Genomic DNA, 27,763 nt, shown 5'->3' on the forward strand with positions numbered 1-27,763 from the left:
AATACGCGATAGTGCGTTGAAGTTTCGTTGGAGCAAAGATGCCGATATACCGTCTATACCAGCTGGCTTATGTCGCCTAAACCCAGCAACTATTCTTGCGAGTGTGTCGAATGTTATCGTTGGTAAGAACGCGGAAGCCGATAAGATTTTTTCTTTTCCAGAGCGGCCAGCTGGCACCATTGAAGTTGCTCCCGAAGCGCGCGCGAAATGTTGATTAAAGATTGCGGCTGTCTGTGCAAGATCACATGGGAAAGTGTCAGCTAGCTTTGAATTATTAGTGTCTTTCCCGCGTAGGTGGTTTATCAGTGACCACGTCTTTGCCGGATTTCGAACGGATAATTGAAACTGACGTTGAAAGTAGCGGCGTTTTGCGTATCGTATAAGGGCGACGACTTTATTCCTTGCGCTTCTGTAGCTAGCGCGAAGCTCAGCATTGTTAGGAGTTCGTTTAAGGCGTTTCCACAGCAAGTCTCGGTAGGCGATTGCATTCATTATATCCACGGTAAGCCAGTTATGATTTCTTCTCTGTTTAGTTAGAACAATTCGAGTGCAGGCTTCTTGAAAGCTGCGTATTTTCGAACTGAATTGTTCATAAATAAACACTGGCACTCCGGAAACAATCAGTGAAGACCAGTCGAACCTGCCAATCATTTCATCCAATTTGCGTTGATCAACAACGATAACGCGCGTCCGCCTATCTGAGCTATTTACTTTCCAACGTTGAGGTGTGTTAAAAAGACGCCTCAAGCTGAAACGACAGACAGTGAAATAGTGGTCTGCTAAGCGTTGCGTAATCACGCATGAATGCAGATCATGATTAGGCGCCCGTGCGGCGATGTGGTCTAAACAAGAATGCGTTATTCGGCCATTCACAATTTCTTCACGTGTGAAGGTGGTGACCATGCTTTCGAGGCCAAAAGCAGAAAGGGCAGATAAATAGTCTGACACTTGAGCTTTACCTGGGCATAATACGTCAATATTTAAATCACCGGTGAGGCAAAACACCTCCTCATAACTGAAACGCTTCAAAACAGTCTCTAATTCTATTATAAAGCGACTAACGCTGTTTGCAGGAGGCCGATAGATCGCTAACAAAGTAAGAGTGGTCTGAAGAAAGCTTACATTTAAACACAGGCATTCAGCATGAGCCAGATCTACATCAATGCATGATACTGTGTACTTTTCATTCACAAAAACTGCAATTCCACCCCCTCGACGGCGTAAACGAGTGATAAATTTTTCACTATAACCTTTTATGGCAAAAAATTGTGTGCTTGATTCGGGAATATTTATTTCGGTTAGCACAAATACATCTACAAAATTTCTGGCATCTTCTGCAATATGTTTAAACTCATCCCAGTATTTACGTAGACTGCGAATATTTATATTGACCAAAGTAAAGTCTGATTCGGAATTCGGACCGAAGCTGTCCTTAAAAGCTCGAAAGCTCGGAAAATCAAGCAAAACAGACGGATACATATTCATTGGATTTTTTCAACATCCATTTCATTGATAATGCGAATGAGTGGAGAGACTTCGTCCTTCTTAGCGAAGATTTTGCCTGCTCTCACCCACACGAACTTGTACTTGTGTAGCTTGCCTGCGGCCCGGGCAAGCCAGAACAGATGCCGATTTGCCTTGGTTAGATTGTCATTAAAGTAGAGCTTCGGAAGTACTTTGGATTCACAGAGCTGTCGAAGCTTTCCACGAGCCCTCATCCAGTTTTCTTTCATGTTTACCGTTGAGAAACGAACCAAGACTGTAGGGACAGTGTCTGTTTTGCCAGAAAGTCGGTGGACAGCAACGACGTCAGTATCAACAGAAAATTCGGGTAAATCAATTTTATCAGCCAGATCATGCAGTATTTTTTTCAAGTCTTCCTTATCAGCAACTGGCATGCCACGAATTTCCAAATTTGCCTTTCTGCTGTGCTGTTCAGATTCATTTTGATCGTGCTGCAATCGTTGCAAAATCTCAGCCTGAACACGGACAGTCTCATTTAACTTCTGAATTTCTCTGTCTCTGGTCCTGGCTGCTTCTTCAGACAACTTGAGCTGTTCACGTGTAGTCTCGTACTGCTTTGACAAGAAAGTGACGGCGTCTTCAAGGTCAGAGACGGTCTTCGACAGATTTAAGAATTCGGCTTTCAGAAACAAGAGCGAGTCAACCTTAGAATGCAGTGCCGGTAGTACTTCTAAGCTTTTTTTTACGTCCTTGATTTCCGCAACAAGAGCTAAAATAGCGTCGTTATTGCCTGCCGCCTGCGCTGAATCCGACTGGGATGAAGAAGGTTGCTTTTTGTTCGCTCTGCAGGTCTTGCATACCCAACCCTCACGTTTCGCCTGTCCCATAGTGTTAAAGGTATTAGGGGCAATACCCGAGCAAGTCTGTCCGAGATGATATGAATATTTGCATTCACAACATGCCATAATACGCCCATCACTAGGCAGACTTTTTTGACAGGCAATACAAAGGCTGTCTTCGGACATCGCAACACGTTATAAGAGCAACGCTTGGCAGTCGGCAGCACTTCACATACAATGGGAAGCAAAAGATTGCAAAGGAAAATATACCTGTGGAAGTACAGGCGATCAGTTTAACAGGCCACTGTATCGCTGCCGACTGCGAAGCGGTCTCGGTTGAGTGGGCGTTTTATGCTGAAACGCCGGGTCAGCGTTGCCAGAAGAGCAGGATCCAGGCGATGAAAGCAGCCGAGCAGTGTCGGTAGGCGTCGATGGGCGTACTTCTGCCAATCCAGCGGGAAAACCTTCAGCAGGCCAGGTGATCTGTGGAAGTACAGGCGATCAGTTTAACAGGCCACTGTATCGCTGCCGACTGCGAAGCGGTCTCGGTTGAGTGGGCGTTTTATGCTGAAACGCCGGGTCAGCGTTGCCAGAAGAGCAGGATCCAGGCGATGAAAGCAGCCGAGCAGTGTCGGTAGGCGTCGATGGGCGTACTTCTGCCAATCCAGCGGGAAAACCTTCAGCAGGCCAGGTGATCTGTGGAAGTACAGGCGATCAGTTTAACAGGCCACTGTATCGCTGCCGACTGCCGACTTATAATAATAATAATAATAATAATAATAATAATAATAATAATAATAATAATAATAATAATAATAATAATAATAATAATAATAATAATAATAATAATAATAATAATAATAATAATAATAATAATAATAATAATAATAATAATAATAATAACAATAATAATAATAATAATAATAATAATAATAATAATAATAATAATAATCTTATGTTGCGTCTTTATGCCCTCAGTCAGAACTTAGAACGAGACACAGTAATGACAGAAGAACATGATGCAACTGTAGGTCGCGTAAATATATTAGTGATCGCTTGAGCTCCTCGCTATCGCGCTGCACTCACTCGATGGCAGCTGGGAGTTCGTTAGGGGAAAAAAAAAACGAGAGGTTAAAACCACGAACCCTTGAAACTTCGGCCGAGTTGGACGTATAGTAGCTTTCCGAGTTCTTCAAGTCCGCGGTCGCACTGAGCCGCCGGTGATGCGTGCAAGTGCAAGGGCATTCTAGCGTGAAGGTGGCGAGGGGAACGTGGGTCTGTGGGTTGGCGTGCTTGAAAGAGACGACGAGGTTCACCTCCTCGCCGCATCGGCCTGAACTGACCTCCCGCAGGCTTCATATAAATCTTACTTGCCCTCATCTCGCGAGCTTTGCCTTACGCATGAGTTCACCATCAGGGGTTAGTTCCCTTCGACATATCACAAGCCACGTGCGGGCTTCTATACGGTCGCCTAAAATTGCAGCATCTATCGTTCCCCGGTTCTTATCTCCTGAGGGTGCTTACCATCATCCACCCGCTTCCTTCAAACTATTTTGTTTATTGTGCTAGTATTAAGTGCAGGGTGTAGGACGAGGAAAAAAATGTTGGAAGCCTTTAATAAGCTGTATAATAGTGAACGAGAGAGCACCGAAGTTGCTTTTTTACCATAAGCATTCCTGCCCTTTTCTGAAACGACTTCGTTGTACTGACTGCGAAAGTGCGTGTGGTATTTGATTACTGACGAAGTTAGTCTTGCTAGGTGATTATGGCGCTGACCTTGCAATACGTTTCATACTGCGCCGGCGCAACAAGCCATCCATGCATAGGAAATTACTCTAGGGGCTTCACCGCAGGCATGTCGATTACCATATCGTAGTATCTATATACTTATGGATAAAAGAGTCATTTTTGGTTGTAGCATTAAAGATGGCTAGATGTATTTTCTGTCTTTTTGTGTTTTACCAAAGTTTATTTTAGTCATGAAATGCTTTTAGCTTCAGGTGTCGGTAACCTCCAAGTACCTTGAGCCAAAATCCTGAGCCGTTATCTGGGCACTCATAACGACAGTGGAACGAGAGCACCCGGGCATCATTGCGAGAACAAAACGAGATCATCCGGTGAACCAGTCAAAACTTAAGAAATTATGGCTTTTGGCCCGTAGTTCTTTGTACAGGTCCGCATTACATACGTTAGTTACTGCCCAAGCAAGTTACAATATATTGCTTCCGAGTTCTTTATTTCGTTCACAATATCACTCAAGGTGTAACTTCTAGTACGCTCAAGTTTTATTTATCATTTCTAACAGCGACGTTAAAAAGGCAGATGCAGGGCACTCTACACTTGATCTTCATCTTTTGGTGCTGAAACAGGGTTGCCTGCGCTATTTTCAACGCCAGCGGTCTGGGTGTCCCGAGGAGTGTCCGGCAGCGTCCAAGCCTGCAGCGTGTGGTGCGCCGCAGATGGCTGTTTGGTCGAGACGAGACTTGCAATGAGGTTCTGTCTGTGTCAGGAAACTATTGCGTGCGTATGGACCAGTGCACAGTATGGCGTGGTGCCATGTGGTGTGTTGTGCCATTGCAAACATTCACTACACCCATTTTAAGACTGTCGCTAGCATCAACTCCAACCAATCTGCTTTGCCTGTGGCCATTTCATGCATACATCTGCATTCGCTTACGGGAGAGCCATCATTTTTTCATCTGAAATTTGCTCTTCCCTCTATACAAAGGTTCCCCCTCCCTTTCCCCTCATCCATGTACACAAACCTTCTTCCTTCGGTTCTCTGCTTTCTTACAAGTATGTTAGCTTTACTTTGCTATGGCACTTCAGTTGTGAACTTTAGCACATTTTTATCTTATCTTGTCCATATAATTCGATCTAGACCTCATTTACATTCCGAAGTACCGCACGTGTGCACTTGAAGATAGATTAAAGAGCAAAGGCAAAGTTTGCCCACATTATCATCAGGATGATAATTTGTTCTCATTTATTATGACTTCTGTTGTTCCTTTATAACCAAAGGTTGCAGATGATCCTGAAGCGAGACGCAACCTTTTTGCGCTTCACAAAATTATATTGCTGCGCGTTTAGAGGCAGTAGGTGCCGTACTCTCAGAAGTCGCGAGCGACGCGCAAGCTTCCACACATGCAAAGATGGCGCACCGGTCGCCACCACCTTCTCAACCTTTCAGCGGCTACAGTGGTGCGAGGCAAAAAAAAATAATGCAGGAAAATTGGGAACAGAACCACGCGTGCGCGAACACGCACTCACGGCGGTGCAGCCTCACGCTATCTGTAAAACGCGCGGGTCTGAGGAAACGCTCGGCGAGAAGTGGCAGAGGCGAGCGGCGGCGGGCGCAGTCGTGATTGATGAACCATCGTCGCGTCTTCGATCGCGACCCGCCCCCCCATCGCAACGCCGTGCGCGACCGCGCGAAAAGGCGCTGATAGCGGAACGAGCCGTCTCCATCCTGTAGTCGGCGGCGGTGGCGACGAACGAGACGCGCCGATGTTGCCAGCGACGAGGCATTATTAGGCGGCCCGATGCGCTCTCTAGGCCTACGATGTGCCAGCGCGAGCTCGTAGCCGGGTCCGCCAGCCTATACCCGCTTGTTCGCTGTCGTCACACACACAGACACACGCCGGGGGCTTGGAGCGTAGTTCGGCCGGTCCCCGGCTAACGCTGCTACCATTTCAGTCGGCTCCCATCCTGAAGACAGGCCCTCCGTCGACGTCCTTGAGCGACTCCCCCATCGCATCCTCGACCCCCCCCCCCCCCTTTCCCCTACAACTACCCCCCGCACTCCGTTCTACTGGCGTTACGTTGTTTCCCGTCGGTACCGGATACTGACTGGCGAAGGAAAGAGGCGGGTGGCGAGCGAAGTGGGCGGGCGGCCGATTTGCGGCTCGTTCGCCTCGAGTGGCTCTGGCGATTCTTCGCACGGCCACTTTCGGACCATGACGCCGCAATGACGTCAGGCGGAGCCGCCATTTATATCGGTTGGTCGTTCGATTGTTCGCGTTGCCGGCGATGACGTTCGTCACGGATTCTCGGCGGAACGGAAACCAGGGATGCGATCGGAGATATTTTGTTCGATACGCGTTCTGTTTGGTTGCTGAAACGTCACCAAGTGGCAGTATGGAAAATTTGTGACAGCGGGGTGGAGAGAGCAGCCAATCAGGAAGCCGTGGACTCCCCGGAAGTTTACTTCCGTCGTTTGTCGTCTGCTTGCAGACAGTATACTACAAAACGAAATGTTTCTCGTCTTCCAAATGAATGAAATCTTTATCTAAAAAAATGTATCTTTTCTTCTCAAGCCCAAGCACGTTTTCAAATAGTAGTACGTGTGACTACTGCAATTTATAACTTAGTTTCTTTGCGTCGTCCCTAGGTGGTGTCGCGCACAGCGAGGAGAAAAAAGGAAAAGAAACAGCGGGAAGAGTGGCGCACTTTTCAAGAGGCAGTGACAACATTACAGTGGCTCGCTGGCACCGATGATGGGGTCGATTTCTCTGTACAACCAACGAATTATTTGTTTCGAGAAGCAAAAACGACGCCGGAATTCACTTTCTGCCATTTCTTCAAACGCGTTTCGCACCTCCACCCGCTCGCTCTCTTCCTTCCTCTAGAAACGCCAGCGCAACAACGTAAGTTCCCAACGGAAGCGCCATTTTCTCGAAATAAACTATGGATTGGATCCAAGCGTGCCATGCCGCAGCCGCTGGTTGGATCCAATCCAATCCACCAGACGCGCCATGTGAAGCCGTATGATCGCTCCAAACTTCCCAGCTCCCGTCGGGTTCAGCGCCTAGCAGGCGAAATGCTCGGTGGGAGGATGATTGACAGGAGCGTGTCGTCATTTTGACGTCACCAAAAACGTGGCCGCGCCCCGCGGCTGGTGACGTCGGCGCGGAGTAGGCTAATCGCGCGCGCCGGTAGCCGAACGAACGCGCCGAACAACCATCTCCGATCGCACCACAGGGCTCTCTTCTTAGACGAGACAACTGTCACGTCTTTTTGTGTCTTCTTATATAGGTTTTGGTATGTTCAATGTAAAGGGCTGGCCGAGTCCGTTGAATAGCCCATTATTTTGGCGCGTTCGTTGGGAGGAATAACAATTTTGGCAGCTTCGAGCATTGCAAAACTGAAATTCTATATATATAAAAAAGGAAATTAAGAAAAGGAAACGAACTTACTATGCCGGAATTAACGGTGATTTTAATTCATCTGAATTTACAGCGTGACGACGACAGCGTCTCGGTGACAGTACGACGGCGATGTGCACGATAATGATGGCGCAAGGACACAGCATGACGACGGCGATGTGACAAGGACCGTGCGATGAAACTGGGATAACAGTTCTGGAATGATGACAATGGCAGGACGACCCTGACATCAAGACCATAGAGAGGACGCTGGAATGACGACCATGGAATAATGCCAATAGGATGAAGAAGCTGGTATAACTTCGTCTTCGACGTCTCTGGAGTCGAACCTAAACGACCTCTAATATTATTGAATTACTAAGCTTTTCAAAACACGCACAGGAACTTAGCAAAACATTGCAAGTGCTGTTACATTTTCAAGCGCATCACACCGGATGGAAAACGAAATTGTGGAGGGTCCCGCAAAGAGACTGACGGCAGCTATGACTGCACGAAGAGAGCAGGCCGGCCCCAAATTTAGCGGACAGATGAAGATAAAATAGGTCTGCTGAACATGGCAATGGGAAAGCATGCACCCAGTGACCTCACTACTCGCTGTGTGGCGAACACTCCGAGTTTCTATGTGGGCTTTCTCCCAAGCACTGACCAGACCCAGTGCTGCTTGGCATCTGTGACTTGATCAGAACCGGTGTTTCGAGCACGGAAAGGCTTATAGGTGCCTGCTCAGCACCATTTGCGAAGATCTTCAATATTCCTTCCTTTCATGCGAGCGTCACAGCAGATGTATCCACTCAGCTAAAGCGGCGCTTCAGCCTAAGTTCTTGTAGCTATTTTATTTAGCTTGTTTTGATTTCTTTGGCGTTAATGTTTCTGCTATTTCTTTGACTCCTGCAGTTTCCAGATTGTTCTTGGGGGCAGCCTCTAGCAATCGCGTAGCCAGAACTTCTTTTTTTGGGGGGAGGGGGGGAGGGGGTGGTGGTACACGGCACTTGACCAAGGACGGCAGGCTGAGGGTGTGGAGGGAGGATACGGGCGGGCTTCATACTCACAAAGTCATTTATGGATGTGCGCTGTGTGCCACACCCTGGCTACGTCATGGGAATCGTGAATTCATGCATCCTTAGGCTGTCGTTCACTTCCAAGCAGACATCACATGATGCGAGGTCGGTGTTCCTTCTCACGTAGAATAGGAGTTCACGGCCGACTAAAATTTGTTTCACAATATTGTGTTGCTGAAGCAGGTGGGTGTTCTCCGTATCAGGTGGGTGTGAGCCCTGTTTTGAGCACAAAAGCGAGCGAATTCATGAGTACCAGAGCATGCAACGTAGCCCCCTAAGCCCGATAATCGTGAAACTGGTTCTGATGCCAGGTTGCTTGGGAAACTTCCTTTTTTTTTTACTTTTCATTGTTGTTCCTTAACATGAACCCCGCCACACAAACCGTCTTTTATAAGCGCCTGCATAAAATTATCTGAAATTGTACTTTGTAGTTAGCTTTTCCTGCTCAAAGGTCCACTTGCAGGGAAGCACGCTCTACAGAACTAGTGCGGGTCCTACGCGTTGTGGAAATAAGTTTAAGCGCATCTTTCATTGGTGTGTGCAAAGATCGCTGCGTTCTTGTTTAGCGTTCATTTGCAGGTATAGAGCACACGAACAATTTCAAAGCATGTCCACTGGGAAACGCCTTGCCTAACTTAAACTTGTGGCGCTCAAGCATACGAATCTCAAGCATGAAGACGTAGGAATGACGACAGTGAAATGATGACTACAATATGACGACGACATAGTAACGAGGACGGCAGGATGACGACGGGATGATGACGTAGAAATGACGACGATCAATTTACCGCGACGATAGGAAGACAACTGACGACTATGTGATGACTATGTTGGAACGATGACGACAGCGTGACGACGCCAGAATTATTAGGACAGAATTACGACAGTAAAACGACTACGATGGAACGACGACGATAGCATAATGGTGATCGAATGACGAGTAGGAATGGCCTCGATGGCATGACAATAATGTTGTGAGTAAGACGCCCCGACGACAATGCGATGACAATTCTGAAATTATGACAATTTTACGATGACGACGGCATGACGACAACGGGATAACAATGACAGCGTGACGCCCATGGCATGAAGAAAATCGCGTGACGACTGTAGAATCAGTATGAAAGAATTATGATGATGAACAGCAACGATGGCATAACGATGATGGTGCGATGTTGCCTTGAGGAAAATAGCTAACGGCTCTGAAATGATGACAATGGCACGGCGATGATGACGACGTCAGGATAATGAGGTGTGGAGCAGGGAATGACGATGACTGTAGGACGACGGTGGTGCAAAGACGATGGAATGACTAAGCTAGTGTGACGACGACGCTATGCCCACGAATGCATGACATTGACTGTCTGACGACAGCGTAATGATGACAGTGAAATGATGACTTCGGTATAATGGCAATAGTTTGATGACGGCATGCATGTCGACGACCTCATGATAATGCCGGCGTGACGACTACGGTATGATGGCGATAGAATGACGACAATAAAATGAATACCACGGAGTGACGACGACGGGGTGATAATGACTTCGCGTGGACCATGGCTTGATGACGAAATGACAAAGGAGAGACGATGACAGAGTGAAAGCGGTGAAAAGGAATTAGCAAAATGGAGTGAGCGCTATTAAATGACGACTACGGCGTGTTTGCGTTGGAGCTCATGACATCGCTTACGCGCATCACCTCCAGCTGCGGCCTATCTCACTTTGCACTATATTCGGTGTTTGCTTGCCCTATGTTTTGCGCCGACCAATAGTGCAAGACAGCCAGCATCGAGCAGCCAGCGCCCAAAAAGTGGGCAGGAGAGGCGAGGAATGCACCGCTTTATAAGAAAGCTTACTGTTTACATTATTATTTGGTGATTTTCACTGCTTTATCTATTTCAATCCGAGGCTGAATGGCTCGTTCAAATGTTCGACGGCTGAGCAAAACGGCTAGCGCCATCGAACACCGAAGCACTTCACTGACTCCGCGACGCTTTCAATGCAGTCATTCAACTAAGTGCTGCAGCACATTAAAGCTTATGCCAAGGTCTTCACAGCACCGCTCCCTGCGTTCGCACGAAACCACCGCCGGTAGTGGTGAGGGAATTCGCGAGAAGCCGTTTTAAGTGACCGTGCATAGCGGCTCATGCCATGCAGCTCGCTCGCCGTCTACAACACCCACCCTCACCGCCTCCTATGTGCCGAACGCTTCCTGCATTCTAGCCACGAGGCGATATTCAACTCGTTTCTGAAAGACTACGTAATGAACCCGAGGCCGAAGTAGGTTATGGAGCTTTTTAGTGGGAAGGAGAGATATTTGAGTTAAGTACAAACAAGGTTGTTTGAATAATTGCGGTTAGAGCACGGGTCAGTGAGTTGGTCTCTCATGACTAACTGTAACCTCTTGTAATCTCTTAATGATCATGTCATTCTAGAACCTACTCTGAAGCCATTAGTTCAATCTAAACCGAAGCACCTATGCGTGTTTCGGTTTTCACAAGCTGCTTCTGTCACTCTGCCGTGATTCCTGAACTCGACCGGACTGATCGAAAGTCGGTGTCATAACGCTGAAAATTAAGTTATGTCGATGATTCCAATGCGCACTAACTCATGCGTTTCTTTACTCCTCTTAATTTTCTGTCCTCTTTTCACTACTCCAACAGAGAGTCGCCAAGGAGGCTCACTCATGATTAATTTATTCATTTTTTTTCCTCTCTCAAGTGCTGCAAGAGAAGTTGTCTTCAACATGCATGTACTTCTGAGGAAATTAAGAAATATCGCAAATAAGTGGGAAAACATAAGAAACACTGAAATAAGGATGATAGTGAAGTAAACTATCATTATTTTCGAGAAATAACAATTCCTTGCAACTGTATTCTTAAGTTTAGTTGCAACTTCTTCGTGGTAAAAAAAAAAAAAAACTGCGGGTGAAATACGCAATTTTTAAAGAATGAGAGAACGAAATGCAAAGAAAGAAAGAGATAAACTTCTGATAACTGAATATGATATTCTACCGAGAAGCTTTTCATACTGCTCTATATGTACTATATGACGAGGCACGAAAAAGAGAATGACAGAAAAGAACACGCTCACATACGAACACCAAGGTGAAACGCGCTAGCGCGCCGACTCGACATAAAGCGCAGAGGCCCACCGAGGTCTGCATACCGCATAAGGGCTAAGTGTGCTTTAGTAGCGTGCAAAGTGGAGGCTGGACACTACCACAGTTCAAGCACAAGCTGCAGTCCAACATGAATGTTGTGCGCAAGTTTAAAGCTTAGTTTAGGACAGCACTTGAACTTATAAAGCGTCTACACAAGCAATTACATTTTAATTACAGTTTAGATGCAGAATATTTCTTTGGTCTGAGAAGGTCCCGCAGCTGAAGCCACTTGGCGTGTCGGATGTTTAAACTAACGCACAAAGCGGCCCTTGAGGTGCTAAGGCGTCTACAAATGCACGATACACGTTAGATGGTCTAAGTCTTGGTCAACACCGCTGGATGAATGGAAGTAGCGCTTTCAAGGAATACTATATATATATATACACACACATCGACCTTGGCTTCGGCAACCGAGCTCACCAGCGCTGCAGTCACAGTCATCACGCTGTCTGCAACCGTCAACACAGCTCAGGTCAGCGAATCCACTGCCGTTGATATAGGAACTACCTCGGCGCCAAGGGAGGCCGTACACGCTCCCTTAGGCTCTGTTTCCCGTACCGTACCACAAGCGACCTCAGCATCGCCACTATAGGTCAAAACTCCTTCCGCAAATGCGGCTTCTAGCGGCCTCGCCGCATTGACATAGGCAATCGCTGTCATGGCAAAGTACTTCGAAGACACCAAAAACTCCGTCGCCACAGCCTTGGCGCGTACTGCGCTGCCTCCGCCATCGCTTACAGAAATTGCAGAGTTTCGGGGGTTTCCGGATAATCCGACCCTCTGGCTACAAACCATCAGTTTCTTGGCCCGTCGGTACTCTTGGCCTGACAACGCTAAAATGTCGATTGCTGATAGTTGAAATTCTGCCAAAGCATGGTATCGGTACGATGGCGGTAATCACCAAACTTGGGCCTAATGGAGGGCAGCACGTTAATGCGTGCCTTCGGAGCGCTCTCGTCTACATAAGATGACCAGTTCACGCGTAGATGGTCACGTCGACAACCTCCCACTGTAGCCGTCACCAACTATGTCTACGATAACATCCGACTCCTCAACGACTGCGGCCTCAGATGGCCGTCTCCAGCTGCGCATCAGTACGTGGTCGACGGACTGTGCGACTCTGTTCATGCTGCCACTGTCATCTCAGTCTTTTGAGATCTCACCTCGTGACGGCGCTTGAAAAACTGGACAATCGCCCCTTTAGAGAGGAAAGAGCTCTAGGATACTGGTCCAGACGGGCTTCGGCACTCAAGGCCTTAAAGGCTTTGTTGAAGTTTTTAAGGACATGCGAATTGTACGACCGCCTTTGAATGTTGTAGCGCGTAGTATCGCGTTATTGTGTGAATTTTCTGGTTTCCAAGTTTTCTTTTCCTCTTCTTCTTCTTTCTCCTTTTATTCCCTTTACACCTTTCCCCAGCACAGGTTAGCCAGCCGGTACTTGCACTGGCTAACCTCCGTGTCTTTCCTCCCCTTTGTCTCTTCCTCCTCCTCCTCTGGTTTTCGCTCACAAGGCTGTGAAACTACAGCAGTGCATACAACGCCGTCTCACTTTCTGCGCGCCGCAGGCTGGACAGTACCCATACATCTCAGCGCGCCGCTGCTGCTTCGATTGCGGACGTCTTGGACACCACGCGAAGGAATGCCGCTAATCGATGCAGTCTCGAATCCAATACTAGGCCTTCAGAACTTCATTCTTCCCAGTGCATGTCGAAGGAATAGGCGACTTGTCAGCATTCATTGATACCCGCACCGAACGGACGGCACTACAACAGCGTCATGCTCCCGACGCCATTCCCCCGTGGACGCAGTCTCCAATCCATGGGCTAGGAGGTAGTGTGATGCCATTGGGCATGCTCAGCGTTTATGTCCGGACAACAGCAGGGACAAACTTCCTGCCGGCCATTCCCGTCTTCGAGGACCTGCCTGCCGACATGATTCTTGGAAGAGATTTTTTACTCTCCGATGACCTGAAAATCACCATTGATTGCGGCTACGTACAGATCCAGCCTGCATTAACTGATACTACTGCGATGCCACTGCCAACGCCTACAGGTGAGCCCCTTAGTTCGCTTGCTTTAAGTTCGATACTGGCTCGCCAGTAAGCGGTGTTCGCTAACCATTACAGATCTCTCGGGCACTAATATGCTTCTGCATCAAGTACCTACGGGGAACCACCCTCAGATGTGCGTCCTATTGAGGAGTTGCGCAGAGAGAGAGAGAGAGAGAGAGAGAGAGAGAGCGCACCGTTATCACCAATCAAGTATGCGAAATGCTCGTCGCGGGCATAATTAGGCCTTCATCAAGTCTGTGGGCAGCGCCCGTCGTGCTCGTGCGGAAGAAAAACGGGTCCTTGCGTTTATGCGTGGGTTACAGGCACCTCAACAAGCGTATGACGCCCAACATGTAGCCCTTACCCCACATTACTGATACTATGGACACAGTCCGCCATTGCAGGTTCTTTTCGTCTCTCGGCTTACGTGCAGGGCATCGCCAGATCAACGTCGCCGAAGAAGACACGTGCAAGACAGCCTTTCGGACTTGTCGAGCTCGTATGAATTCAATTGCATGCCGTTTGGCCTACGAACGGTCCCTAGTACATTTTAGCATGCCATGAATTCAGTCCTAGGCTCTATGAAGAACCAAGCGTGTGTGGCTTACTTAGATGAAATCCTGGTTGTCGGCACCACCGAAGACGAGCACCTTCGCAATTTGGATGAAGGGCAGTGCAGACTTTATGAGGCGAGGTCCCGTTGAAACGCGAGAAGTGCCAGTTCGGCCTGTTTAAGATAGCGTACCTTGGACATAATATTTCCCCTGACGCCATTCAGCCACTCCCGGAGGCCATAGTGGCAGTATCGGAATACCCCACACCAACCTGCTTGAAACAGATTCAGTCATTTATGGGCATGGCCTCGTATTTGTGGAGGTTTATTCCACACTTCGCTTCAATGGCGGCTACCCTGAGCGACCTCCTTGAAAAGGACGGGCAATTTGAGTGGAGCGCCATGCAAGAGAACGCTTTCCGCATGATAAAGCAGGAAGCTCACTGTCTATCAAGTATTAAGGCACTTCAATGATGGCTGGACCACTGAAGTGCACACCGATGCTAGCGAAGTCGGTCTAGGGGCAGTGCTCGTGCAACGCGATCCAGATGGTGCCGTACACATCGCTGCTTATGCTAGCCGAAAACTCTCCGACACCGAGCGCCACAATCACTTGTTTGAGCTGGAATGTCTGGCAGTGGTGGGGAGCGTAGATGACAAATTGCCGCACTGTCTGTTCGGGCGCAGATTCACCATGGTAATTGATATTTCTGTGTTAACATGGATGTTTGCCCGGTGGATTATGACGCTTTATGAATATGATTTCGACGGGCCACATCGTGTCGGTGTCCTGAATAACATCGCCGATACCTGAGCAAGCAACTCCATCGAACGCTTCAAACAAAACAGGCAAAATCACATCTTCTCTGCCCAAGTAGCCTTGCCCAAAGCGCAACAAGAGGACAAAGACTTCGCGACAATCATTGCCCCTATAACTGGCACGAAAATAAACTCAATGTTTGCAGTACTCATTAATGTATTGCACCGCCGTCAGTGGAAGAAAGACCGCTCGGAAGAACATTACCTCCTGTTGACTCCGAAATGTTTCTGCACAGAAGTACTGTGAGCCATTCATGATAATCCCGAAGAATGACACATCGGCCAATGAGCCACGTTCCGCCTGTTAGAAGAACGCTTCTGGTGGCCGAAGATGAAAATCAATGTGCGATCTAACGTCACCAGCTGCGAAGCGTGGCAACAGTTTAAGCTACTGCCAGGGTGGCAGCCTGGATTGTTAATACCTGTTGAGATATCCGCAGACATCTTTCATACTGCTGGAATTGACTATATAGTGTCGCTATCCACCACCACTGCTGGAAACTGTCACATCATTGTAGCTGTGGAATATCTGTCCAAATACATGGAAGTGACAGTCGTACCAACCCTGGAATCCACTCCCTTAGTTGACTAATCTGAAACAGAGGTTTGAATGGAGGCATGGTTTGCCAAAGAAATTGACATCAGATCGTGCTACAACATTTCGCAGCCTCGAACTGCGAAAGTATCTTTCGACGTTGTGGGTGCAACATAATTACAGATCCGCATTTCATGCCCAGGCAAACGGCCTTATTGAGCGAGTAAACCAGCGCCTTCAAGCAAGACGCGCATCGTATACAAAAGAACAACAGAAAGGAGAGACCGATTTGGGCATCCACCTTTCGGCAGCTGGCTTCGCGGTTAACACAGTGGTGGAGATGTCTGCTGGTGTGACGCCGTATGGAATCGTACAAGGGAAGCTGCTCCGGCTGAAAGCGGTCCTCAGGTTAGATGCTCCCGTTAGCGTCACACGCTCTGACTGTCGCACAGTCGCTTGCCACAATATCAGAGCTGCTGCGAAGGGAAAAGCCACGTAAGCGCAAGAAAAACAGAGGCGCTATTATGACCGTCGCCGTCGACCTGCCTCTGCGTACACCATCGGCGACGAGATGTGGGCGCGAAGAGGCGGCAACTGTCCGGCCAAGAAGCTACTCGCAAAATTCGAGGGGCCTTTCACCATTACCGAGCTCGTAGGAGATAATACATGGCGCGTTAGCACCTCCGATCCAAGCGTTGGACTTGACCGGCGGAAAAGAAATAACTTCGCTGTGCACGTGTCGCGCCTCAAGAAAACATTACGCCGATTGGACTTAACTGTAGCTTCTGTTTTGTTTACAAGGCCAACAGCGTGGCCGAGTGTGAGGTGGAAGAATGGCACCAGGACTCGGCGCCTTTTCGGGAAGAGCAAACAGGAGGAAGGGGAGGTGAAAGAGAAAACAACAGCTGGCCCAGGAACGGGTGCTGTCTCTGTGTCTCCTTGATCCCGTTACGACATGCAATGACGCGATTTTTCAATAGGCCCAAGCGTACTTTAGAAAGATGAGAAGCGCAACTTCACGGTGATCTTCGGTTTATTTGCCCAACAGCTTCGTTCGATGGAACGTCCTTCGTCAAGAACTAAGCGAATTCTCACCGCGCTGTGCCGGGAGAACTTACTTTAGCCCCGTAAGAAGGTCGGTCCACCGACCGAAACTGTTGGGCAAATAAACCGAAGGTAACCACGCAGTTGTGTTTCTCATCTCTAAACACATACACGCACTCACACATACACACACACACGCATATATGTATTATGCAACTGTAACGGAGGTCTGTTGCGGACCACTGTGAGTTGCACTTGGCTGCTTGAACAGGCAGGGCGCGTGTCGAGTGAGTGCCTGCACAACAAATTGCAATGTGGTGAACGTGGTTTAACTTGTAGATCCGGGACATAAAAAACGTGCGACGTAGTGCTAACGCGTTTCTCTCGCATTTATACCGCTAAAACACTATTGCATTTTTATGTGGAGCTTCCCAGAAAGTGCCGTGGGAATTGACTCGTCGCTGCACTCATAGTGTCAAGCTTAGTAGTCTAAACTATGCTTGCTTAATGCGGTATTCCGTAGCACTTCCAAGAAAAGTAATCATATAGTGATTAAACCGAACAAGCCCCCGATTGAAACGCGATCTTTAGTAAGTGAAGCGCTGTCGCAACAAAAAAATCCATGGGTGTATTCCGGACCTTTGAATCGAATTTAATCGAATTAATGTTATGTCACATAAATATTTGCAACGTTTGTATAAATATATTTGATGCCATAGCCTAATTTTGAGTCCTACTAAGAATGCATATTGGGTAATTAGCCAATTGGCGCACAAAACGCAAATATAAAAAAAGTTTATGACATAAAAGAACACACGCGTACAGTACTACATACAAACACTATTACAGGTTCGTGCCGCAATGAACTAGTTGATACACTCAGAATATTTCAGAAAGTAATGCCTGTGTGATTGGACGAAATTATGCGAGGGTTTTATTGCAGATTCGCCTTCTCAGAGCGTCTTTACGCGAGCAAATGTGCCAGATAAGCTTGTATTTGAAAGAAACCGACTAAAACAATGAGCGGAGCTTGTTCAGGGAAGTAGTGACTAAGTTGTTTCTAATTCACAAAGACGACTAGCCTTAAAATCTAAAGCACCAAATGTAATTCACCGGAAAAGGGAGCTTACCTACGAAATGCAGAACATGCAGGTGAGCTTTCCAACTGCCTGATGCGGAGAGTGCAGAATCGAATGGGACATTTAGGCGCACTGATATATTGAATGAATTCGTCTCGCTTTACTTCAGCAGCGATTTCGATCGCAAAGAAAGGTTCATCGTGTTGCTTTATATAGTGTGGATGAAAACAACATGTTCTTACGTGACAACTCAACATCAAAAAGCCTTTCTTCTCGATTTCGTGAGGCAACCGCCACGCAATGTCTTTCGTCAAATTTTCAATCCCGGGGTCTATGGCTCTCCGGAGCCCTTCCACACGGCGTCCCTCCTATAGCCCACTGTGCCAGCTTTGAAACGAGGAAACCGTACAATTTCACCTATCTCTTCGGTGGTCCAAAATGAAAGGTGCTAGCTGCAGCCGAATAAGCCTTACAAAGGCATGCCGTCAATATCCCCGTCCTAGCTTCTCCATTTAACGTATGTGGGGCTTCTCATGCAACGGTGGTAAATGTGGCGCGCTGCCAAGTGAAATGAGCGACGCGACGTGGCTAGTCCCCAACCCCTGTCAAATATATGATGCCTCCACACCTCCACTTCCACACCGCAATGCCTAAGCAATCCTACCACATTATAAACCACATTATCCTACCACATTGTAGCTATTGGTGACTGTTAGCAAGTACTGCGTTGGGAACGAATTGGTATCTGTAAGACTGTTCAGCGGAGGGGCGAAACACCTCCCTCTTGAAGATATAGTGCCCCTTCTGGAAGATTGACTTCCACTATAGCGTGCGATGCCATTTTGCATTAAAACCCATCAAGGAGGGCCTTCTGCTCTTCGACCAATCAATGACAGTCTAATAAGCAACGTTTCACGTCACCATGATTATTGCGCAACAAACACGCTGGTGACGCTGACAGCTCCTAGCTTGTGTCGCGACGGCAGAGTTCGTGCTCGCAACATGCGAACACTTTGCACTAAGAGGTACACGCACGTAAGAAGTGCAGTTTTGATGGAGACATGCGAAGTGCGGGTTTTCCATGCGGAAGCACGACGCCCAGATGCGTGAATAACGCAGTCCGTTCTTGTTTTCATCCAAAGAATCAGTCTGGTTGCAGCCTCGAGGAGCGTGCCCCGAGAGACATCGCGGACGATGCCGGACCAACGTCACAAACCGGCGCGAGTAGCCCGCAGGCTCGTGGTCGAGACTCGGAAAAAGAAAGAAAGACTCCCCGCCACATTCCTTTTTTTTTATTCTGGTGCTGGGCCGAAAAACATGGCTCCCGGTGTACGCGCGAGCGGAGAAGCGTGGACTGTTGGCAGTGCACGTGTCCATTCAACGTGCTCTGCGGCTGTAACTAATTGAGAGTCGCGCAGGCTGCCGACTTTGTTTGACTTGCGGCCTTCTTGATTGGAGCCAACAGGCAGCAGTGTGCGCCCGCTCACGGACTGCTAGCGTGAAGGCTTGCGGTAGTGAAGGGAGAGGGCGAAAGGGCGTGCTTGTTTTAAACGTGCACGTCCGGCGACGTCATTAGTGTGGTGGTGTGGGGGGGGGGGGCACGCTGGGGGTCCCTGCTGCTGTCGTTCAAGGCGGCGTGCAGCGCGTAATGATGGCGCGCCCCAGGACGGGGTCACTTTTATTGCTAATTGATCCAATTAGCAGGCACGCGACACGCGAAAAACAACCCTTCCCCCCCTCCTACACCAAAAGCAGACTGCTCGTTGTCGCGCGGCTTGTTGCTGTTTCGGTAGCTCCTTGCAACGCTCTTTTGTTTCACGTTCACCGCCAAATTGCTCACGCTGCAAATTGTGCCTCGCACGCAGAAAGAACATATGCCTCTTTCTTTCTTCTTTTTTTTCCATTCGGCTACTGTGCCGGTTTGCCGACGACAAGGTCCCTCTTTCCCCCCGTTTGTCTTCTCTTGGGCACAGGAACGCGTAGTTCATAACGCAAAACACTTCTCATTTGAAACTCGCGCTTTTATTACAGAAACAAAGATATGGGCTAACTTTGCTTTGACTAGGCGCTCGTAAACCGAGTCATGTGTTAGTCATTTAATAGGTGTCGTCGAGTGGGATATTCCTAACCTTTTGGTTGTCATTCCCACATGGCCTCCGAACATCAAGCTAGTGTCTTCCTGGCCATACTTTGAGGGTGACGAGAAGTACGTGCGTGGCACCCTTTATGTTTCGCGATTGTCAACTAGTTATAGCAAGCCCATAGGAACAGTTATGTAGAATGGGTGCTGGCGCAGGGCCAGCACCCGTTCGAAATATTCACTTCGTATTATTGTGAAAGCTCAACGTATACGGTACACTGCTGCTCGCCGTAACTGCGTAACACGAAGCGCCGTCAACATGCCTTTCAAAGCGAAAAACGAATGCAGCTCACTCGCTCCCTCGTTGTATGCCTCCATATTAACACAGCTGCGTTCCCACATTATCTATCGCCATGCGACGACTGGACGATCGGCCGTTGTCTGTGCAGGTGCTACTCGAAGACCGTCCCCATCGCTTGTCGGCCCACAAAGCTGTGAGGGCACTTTTGTCTTTCTTGAGGACGACTGACGTATGTGAACGCTTTTGACTCGCTCAGGCCGTCCGCGTGCGTGTGCGAGCTCACCGCGGCTTTCCTCCCCCTCCCCCCCTCTCTCTATCTTATCTTTCTATTACCTCTTTCGCGTCTCCCAGAGTAGGGTAGCCAAACAGGCGCATTTCTGGTTAACATCCCTGCCTTCTCTCTTTCTTTCCTCCTTCTCTTCCCACTCCTCCCACCAAGAGAAAATGTGACAATTCCGGTACTTTTTCTTTGCTTTTTATATGGAACTGCTATTGAATAATACGCTTCTTTACGCATCATGTTGTCGTCTCCATCTGGAGTTTCCCACAAGTACTGCCGAAGCCGAAGCTTAGATGCACAGGAGATTTCGCGCTAACAAACGTTAGCAGTTCTGGGTGGACAGACATAAAAAGAATGCAACTTTTTTTTTGTCGTATCTTACATTATTTTGGTCAAACATTCGCGGGTGATTTTATTGTTTTTCTTTTTGTAGGGAGAAGGAAGGATGAGCAGATTTTTTATACCAAGAAGGGCCGGCAATTATAGAGCACAATTTGCATAATCGACGCTAGCAAAACGCCTTTGCTCCGCCGGAAATGTGGAACTATGCCAACTAAACTACATCAACGCTTCACTGCGACTATAATAGAAGAAAAAATGTGCCGATCATGAAATATTGTCTGGTTGGGTTTCTGTACGTTGGAGAGGGATGGACATCCGGAAGCGAACGCAACGAAATTATGACATTTATACTATATTTTTTTCATTTTCAGTACGTTAGGCACTCATTACTCCGTTTCACTGTCCACCGGAAGCCAAATAAAACAAACAATGTTAGAGAGATGGAGAGCGAGAAAGATTTATTATGAGGGAAAAACTGTGAGGTCGGTATAAACTACTATATTCTAGCTTGCAACACCGCGTTGGGGAAGGGGAAAATGGGAACAAAAGGAAGAAGAAGAAGGAGTAGTCGAAGATGATGATTATGCGAAAGGAAAACACTTTAATAAAAAGTAACAATTAACCAGAAACGCACATTACAATCTCATATCCAGTTCTACATCTGTCAAAAAAAAAAAAATAGCAGCGGCTTTTATGGCCTGACACAAGCAGTATTTTGGCCGTGGGCCTAAAGGTAGGCCTTCAAGAAGTTGCCGGTTATCGATGCCTGCCAAATATTCCTCGATTGATTGTCGTTCTCGCTAGTATAGCGAGCACAGACAAAGCACACCTTCTGTAAACCCTTGCCAAAGAAGGCATTCGATGTTGATAATTTCAGAATTTTCTCCACCATACAGGTGCTTCGGAGTCATGAAGCCTTCAACTTGTTTGGAAAGGTTAAAACTTTCTCATCTGAGAGTTAAGCGCTGTTAAGAGTGGCTACATTTCATCATTTTACAGTTGTTTTGAAATGTAAGTGGTTTCATTGATGACTCAGCTCAATTAGCATCCTAAGACGCATACTTTAGAGAAACGCACGCGCCAACCTAAATTTTATTAAATATTGCGGCGAAGGTAGAAGAATAAGAAGAATAAGAAGGAAGAAGAATAAGTCACAATATGGCATCCTTAAAAATATATGTATTTTTCCCGTTTAAACTAAAACGTAGCTGATATAAAGTTTAAGATTTAAAAGAAAGTGTGCATTGTTTTGCCAGATGCTTCAACTCGCATAATTTTGCTATGACAGCCTCAGTGTACAAGTATTAGCTGAACGCGGGCCGTAATCATGGTTTGCGCAACTTCATCCTCGAATTTTTGGGAGGGGCGCGCTATTCTCCTCTAAAACAAATTTTTTTTACATAATAGTTGTGTCGCTTAAAGGGGCCCCGGAACCACTTTTTGTCGAAGTGGAGAACTGCATGCGAATTTAAAACAGATAATTTCAAAAATGTTTCGTCTTAAAAAACGTACTTCAGTGCGTTCAGTAGAAGCGGAGTTATTGGCAATCAAACATCCCCGACACGCCAAACGCAGTTGACCTCAGCGAGCCGTAGTGAGCTCAGTCAATGGACTCGTCCCGGCATCCCGCGGCGGCCGCGGTATCCATATGCTACGCAGCAGAGCGCAGCTACGTTCAAATGCACTGCGTGTGCGTTAGCGTTTGCTTCATACAGGACAGGGCTCGAGTGCGCGCGCGCGCTCATATGCTCCGCTCTGGGCACGAAAAGTGGTGCGGACCGGCTTCGTCATGCGCCATCTTGACCGACGGATAGTCGCCGCATCCAACTTGCACATATTGAGGCGATATCATATTGGCTCAACATGAATCGAAGTCTGCTAAGGCGTCTGACCAGGAGCGGCCAGGAGTGAGCACGTGCTGGCAAATGAAAAAGTAGTCGGAAAACTAGTGTTCAAAAGTAGTCGGAAATAGCGAGACCCCACAGCTACAACAATGATAAGCGGGTTGGCCAAAGTTTAATTCCTACGCGGGTGGCCGGGGCCGAGCGTGAACTTCTTCCGTCGGCTTCTTCCGGAGGCAGTCGTCTTCAATTATTGGCTTCTTCCGGAAGTACTTAATTATTATCGAAATTCGAAAGCAGATTTGTGCTTCCTTTAACCTGTTCATTAAGCGACCTCAGTAAATATACAAAGTAACAGTAGGAAGAAGCGCACTGATCCAAACTCCCTTCTTGATTGACGTCAGCTATTGGCCAATGGCGGCCGCGCATGGGAATCGTCTATATTACGAAATAAAGCGTCCAGAAAAAAGTGAGGAGCAGGCTTATGTAGAAAAGTGAGCATCCGCAAAAAAAAAAAGGGGAAGGGGGGGGGGACTGCGCGTTCTGCTTGCAAGCTCCGCGCGCCACGGACGACTGCAAAATTTCGCTGAGATGTTGACAGAAACGTATGCTACGTGCGGAGTGTGTTTTCACCAAGCCCCCGAAGGGGGGTTCAGGGCCCCTTTAAATAAGCTAAAACGTACACCATAATTATGACCACTTCATTTCCTAAGACTATGTTACAAGTGTTTAAACTTTATCACTTTGAACTACGCTTAACTAACGTATAATACACCCTAATCTGTGGGATAGAACGACTATGTAAGACATTTATCTCTCTGAATTACAGTTCTGACATCGCAGGCATAGAACGTAGGGATTTCCATGAAGCCTAATTTTTCTCAATTACAAATTTATTTGAGTGATGGATAAATCAGTAACGGACGCTTCCAATTAACCTAAATTTTGCCACATAAAGAAAGAGTTGATGATGGTCAAGCATCCATGTTGGAAACAGTTGTCATGGGATGATCCAAAGATCTTTTTGTTGGGCTATAGTTTCTTCACGTGTGAAATGCATATTAGCGCATACTAAGACATTCACATAGAATGAGAACACAACCACGAGCGCAACGTTTGCAACTAATTCATATGCATGTTGTTTCAGCGAACACTTTCAAAATGTTTTTAAATTGCCTGTGGCAGATGGCGCGAGTCTAGTCCTTGAACTGGTCTGCTCGAAGAAGCGGGCATTACTGCGCCAAAAACTATAATGCTTAATCAACAAAATTACAAAAATTGACTAATTTAATTTTAAAATAATTACTTAATGGCCCATATTGCAACTTAAAAATTATAGCGGGTCAGACTGCAAGGCATATCCACTTGAAAAGAGCTCTGTGGATGACACCATTTACTAGATTTGCGCCGTCAAACTTGTGGTAAAAATGCGCTATCGTTCCACTTACTTTCTTAACAAAACATGACCAAAAGTGACTGGAACGCCAATCAATGCATTTCTCCGCAAAGTTCGGCGATTAATATCTCCAAAATGGTGTGATCCTGAAAACTCGTTCCAAGTGGATCCGCCTTACGAACTCCCCGTTTAGAAATTGTAAATTGCAATATGTGTCATCAGGTAATTAGTTAAAAACATAATTAGTGAGGTTTCTTCGTTTAGTCGATTATGCATTCTGATTTTCTGTGCCAGTAATGTCTGTTCGAGCCTACCAGATCATGGACTAAAACTGTGCTATCTGCCACATGCAATTTTTTTTAATGTTCTAAGTATTCGCCAAAAAACACCCGGCATGCGTGTACACATATACACACATGCACCCACACTGCAGGGATGCATAACTGCCGTATGTCGCAAAGATAATCTGAAAACCGGGATTCGCTACTAAACTGAAAAAAACAGGCTAATCACTCATACAGCCAGTGTCCCCGTATTCAATTTTTGCCGGCCCGGAAATGGCCATTATTGTTTGTACAGAGGCGTCCCTACTGCAAAAAAAAAAAAACTGATTCTACGTCAGGCGAAGCTTTCTATAAATTGTTTAAATTAACTGCTATACCAAGAGACACACAATGTGAGCAATTGTATTTCATTTCCAACTACGCGCAAGCAACTTTTCACGAAGATGTCTCCCTGCTTCGGGAAAACTTATATGCAACTGTACGGCTTCCGTAACGCGTTTTGCCGCATAGCAAACACGTGCCTGTTTGTCAAGACGCCTATTGGCTTTGGGAATGTGCTTCACACCCATGGCACTGGTGCAACGGATGACCAAGTCACACAAAGACGCGGGGTATGTCTGTGTTTTTCTGCCCTGCGTTTGCTAAATTATGGGGTTTTACGTGCCAGAGAGAGAGAGAAAAACATTTGTTGAAGCATAAAATGGAATTCTCGCGGATCGAGGTCTTCTCTTCGTCACGCTGTCTTCTCGTCGAAGGGAAGCCTCTTCAGCACGGGTGGTCCCTCAGTCCAGGGCTCCACTGAGTTTGGCCGCGTCCCTAGCGTGCTCCAACATCCAAACCACTTTCTGATTATGAGGCACGCCGTAGTGGAGGACTCCGGAAATTTCGACCACCTGGGGTTCTTTAACGTGCACCTAAATCTATGTACACGGGTGCTTTCGCATTTCGCCTGCATCGAAATGCGGCCGCCGTGGCCGGGATTCGATCCCGCGACCTCGTGCTCAGCAGCCCAACACCATAGCCACTGAGAAACCACGGCGGTTGCGCTTGTCTTTCTAGCGCCTTGAAATCGTGTTTTCCAAATCGCACCAACTTGTCCAAGAAGGGGCTTCATGAAAATGAATGGCCACGCAGTGCCATAACGCGGCTGTTAATGGCCTCACCCACGCTCTTTAACGAACGTGCCGGCGCGACCGACGTGGCTCCTACAACGCTACCCACGTGACCACACGACTGCGGAGGGCACATCCTCCGGGATCGGCCATGCTTGATAACACCCATCCGCTGTATTACTCCAGCTTACCGTTACCCGCCGTGGTGGCTTAGCGGCTATGGCGCGGCGCTGCTAAGCGCGAGATCTCGGGATCGAATCCCGGTCGCGGCGGCCGCATTTCGATGGGGGCGAAGTGCAAAAACGCCCCGCGCACCGTGCATCGGGTGCACGTTATAGAACCGCATTGGACAACATTATCCCGGAGTCCCCCACTACTGCGTGTCTCATAATTATATCGTTTTTTTTTTCGCACGGGAAATTCCAGGTATTAATTTCGTTTTTTTTTTTCACTTTATTGTTAGAGTGACGCCAGCCCAATTTTCATTACACCATCTCCCAAATTAGCCCAGCTTCGTATTATAACGCTGCTTCGATATCGTCCTAGATCACTCGGCCAAACACCGGCAAAGTAGATATGCCAAATCCAGGGGAGCAAATCTTTTTCTTAAACGCTAGCAAAAGTTCACGGGGCCGCTTGACATGTGACGCGGACACAGCGATGGCTTGCTAAAAGGAATCGTAAATTTACGAGTCTGGATGTATGTGCAGAGAGGTATTAAATACGGCAACGCAAATTGAGCGTTTCAGCGACTCCGACGAAAACCTTGTTCGTGCTTTCCCTCTCCGTACCATGTCTCGACTTGAATTGTAGAGCTCAGTGTAGATATATGTGCATAGAGGTATAAAATATAATGACGCGAATTGAGCGTTTCCGCGACTTCGATGAAAACCTTCGTGTTTTCCCTATCCGTACCATGTGTAGACTTGCACTGCAGGGTACACTGCTTTCGGAGCCAGCTAGCAGAGGGGCATTAAATATAGCAACGCAAAGTGAAGTGAGCGTCCCATGAGTAGGCTTGCTTCTCTCGCACTACTGTTTTCGAAGCCAGATATTAGGGCGTCTTCGACACGGAATCTCTTTCATAACCATACTTGTTGCACGAGCTTCAACAGTGGTTTCTGCTAAAATATTCGCTAGGTACTGTTACGAACACCAACAATGAGAAAGAGAAATACGGAATTTCCTATTCTGGATCTGCCTTTCTATTTCACCACAAGAAATTATTACCGGAAAAAAGCTCTTCTAGGCACCTAATGACGTCGCGGAGACCTACGACAACGCCTTTGCGTATAAGGTGCGTCACAGCTACAGTTACTAAAAAATGGCTGTGGCTTAGCTAAGGTTAAGCCCAGGATGCGAAGCATACTAGCCTTTATTTTAGTTGTTGAACCACTGTTTAGCCTGGTGAACTGCTGTTGATTGGCTATATTTGGTTCGGCTAGACGAAGAAACAACTCATGCGTTACTCTGCTTCGCCTTCAAGAGTGGAACGCGACAGCGTTCCCGTCGACCCGCCAAGGGGTGTAAGACAATGGGCTACGGCGCAGCGACTACGCGCCCCGCCTTGGACGCGGTGAGCGTCGAGCAACGCAGCGTTCGGCGCGGCAACGAAATGTGCGCCTGAGCAAGCGACGCACGCCTGAGCCTTAGAAACAGCTCGTTTCTAAGGCAACACCGCATTCACTAGAGGCGCTTTTGTACCGCTTTGAAGCATCGTACTCGTGGCTCAGTGGTAGCGTCTCCGTCTCACACTTCGGAGACCCTGGTTCGATTCCCACCCAGCCCATCTTGCAAGAGTTGAGCCAAAGCCACCTAGAAACAAGCGCAGCTGCTTATATACCGCCGCGACGCCGCGAGCGATGGCGCGAGTTGGAGCCCCGTTTCTCCTCTGTCGTGACGTCACGTTGTCACGTGGTCAGCCTTGAAGGCGACGCCGCGAGCGACGGCGCGAGTTGGAGCCCGTTTCTCCTCTGTCGTGACTTCACGGTGTCACGTGGTATGGCATGGGGTCAAAGGTGATTGAAGGCGACACCGCCGCGCCTGAGGAGCTGGGTTGAGCTCTCGTAATATGCTTCGCATAAAATGAAGATTCACCTTTAAGAATGGAACGCGATATCATTAAAAGATCCCTGATTGCTTCTCACGCGTCCCGGCAACTGCAGCTTATGTAACCGGGAAGCGCTGGCGGCGAACGCTATGCACGAAGGCGAGTTTCCTTGTAGAAACGCGGCCTCGTGCGTGGGCAGCGATGCGGCGGAGGTGAGTCTGATCTGGAGATGTTGCAAGAAAACGGGCGTGGCCCTTTATGACCTTCGAGATTTGCACGCGCACATCTGGGAGACCGTGACCTTTATA

General features: G+C 47.7%; 1 protein-coding gene across 2 annotated transcripts in view; it reads left to right on the forward strand.

Moving 5' to 3' along the window:
- GluClalpha (glycine receptor alpha 1) overlaps positions 1-27,763 on the forward strand; it is a 689,081-nt gene that overhangs the window by 117,232 nt on the left and 544,086 nt on the right. The window contains exon 1 of one of the 2 annotated variants that reach the window (XM_070537220.1): positions 13,264-13,741. The exons of the other annotated variant lie outside the window; for it this stretch is intronic. The gene's annotated coding sequence lies outside the window, so the exon portion shown is untranslated. Of the gene's footprint in view, positions 1-13,263; positions 13,742-27,763 lie in introns of those variants that run through there. 2 annotated transcript variants of the gene reach the window in all.

This window comes from Dermacentor albipictus, chromosome 4 (genome assembly GCF_038994185.2).
Source record: "Dermacentor albipictus isolate Rhodes 1998 colony chromosome 4, USDA_Dalb.pri_finalv2, whole genome shotgun sequence".
Taxonomy (NCBI): Eukaryota; Metazoa; Arthropoda; class Arachnida; order Ixodida; family Ixodidae; genus Dermacentor; species Dermacentor albipictus.